Source organism: Tupaia chinensis, unplaced genomic scaffold (genome assembly GCF_000334495.1).
Source record: "Tupaia chinensis unplaced genomic scaffold, TupChi_1.0 Scaffold000429_1, whole genome shotgun sequence".
In the NCBI taxonomy this organism is placed as follows: domain Eukaryota; kingdom Metazoa; phylum Chordata; class Mammalia; order Scandentia; family Tupaiidae; genus Tupaia; species Tupaia belangeri.
In genome coordinates this window covers 2401138-2402598 of record NW_006159934.1, presented here as the reverse complement: position 1 = coordinate 2402598, position 1461 = coordinate 2401138, and the positions used below count along the sequence as shown (strand labels likewise).

The following is a 1461-nucleotide window of genomic DNA, read 5'->3' as shown; positions in this document are numbered from 1 at the left end:
GAGGAGAAGGGGTGGCGGCACGGCCATCCCTCGCTTTCTCTCTCTCTGTCTCTCTCTGTCTTTCTGGCGAGCTCACGTGCCCTATAGCGAAAACCTCTCCAAAAAATAAAAAGATTATTCAAGTGTGAGAGACACAGACAGAGAGGGAGAGACAGAGAAACGGCACTCCTGACAGGGTCCTGATGCCGTGATCCACCCCTAGCATTCAGTCAACCTTGAATAATGGACACCTACATGCTCAGGGATCTCTGAATATGAACATGAAGCCTTCCCACCTAGTCAGTCTCACAGAGCATCACATTTTATCACTGCACCACCATCCAGGCTTTACTCTTTGGATTTTCTGTTTAAGTGATAAGTAACTACATTTGGGGGTTTATGATACTCGGCTGTCATTCCAACCTGGTAGCCCACAGCATCTATTAAATTTCTACCTTCTTCCTATCTATTCATCTAAACCCTCTTATCTTTCAATTCTCCAGCTTATTATAAAGTGTTTATCTCTACACCATAGCACTCTCCCACCTCTTAGCTTTCACTGTAGAGCACATTAGTCAGGATAAGCTAGTCTTCACTACAGTAACAAACAAACTTCCAAATCCCAGTGCCTTAAAAATATGATGGTTTAATTTTTTTTACAACACAAATCCATATTTATTCATTTACATTTCATTATTTTAAATCCTTGAGGGATACAGCATCACACGGATTCTGTGTCCAAAGCCTTAGCAGGCAGGTTGCTTTGGAATTTGGCTCGAACCATGCCACTGTTTCCATGGGCTAGGGTAACCTTTCCCCAGATTACTCTGGTTTTATTTGGTTTGCCACCAGGAGTCACTGTGTTGTTTTTTGCTTTGTACACATAGGCACACCTCTTGCCTAAATAGAATTCCGTTTCATCTCATGCATAAACACCTTCAATTTTAAGAAGAGCTGCGTGCTCCCTTTGATTCCTGAGACCCCGCTTATAGCCAGCAAAAATGGCCTTGGACCACAGCCTTCCAGACATAGTTGCCTTTTAGAAGTCCTGTTCCCAGCAGGCCTCGATTATTTGTTCCCAAAGTTCAGCAGCAGGATCTTCACTCACCTCCACAGGCTCCAAGATGGCCATGGTTTAATTTTTTATTCATACAAAATTTCCTGAAGATTTGTTATCTCTCCAAGGCAGCATGCCCTAAGCAGTGACTCAGGGATTCAGGCTCTCTCCTTTTTGTGGCCCTAACAGTTCAGGGGCTCATATGTGACAGAAGAAGAGTCTGACAAGAATTAGACAGTCACATGTCAGCTTTTAAGCACTTCAGCCTTAACATGACAACACTTTCACTCACAGCCCATTTGCTAAAACGAGTCATATGAAAATCCATGTAACTGCAAGGAACTTAGGAAAATGCAGGAAGCAGTGTGCATTGGCCTATGGATATATAGACAATTATAACTTCCTCTACCACATGGAATCTCTCC

The 1461-nt window shown here is 43.1% G+C and overlaps 1 pseudogene; it reads right to left on the bottom strand.

Annotated features, from left to right (window-relative positions):
* Positions 1–636: 636 nt before the first annotated feature.
* Positions 637–1102, bottom strand: LOC106735544 (60S ribosomal protein L35a-like; annotated as a pseudogene).
* Positions 1103–1461: the final 359 nt, after the last annotated feature.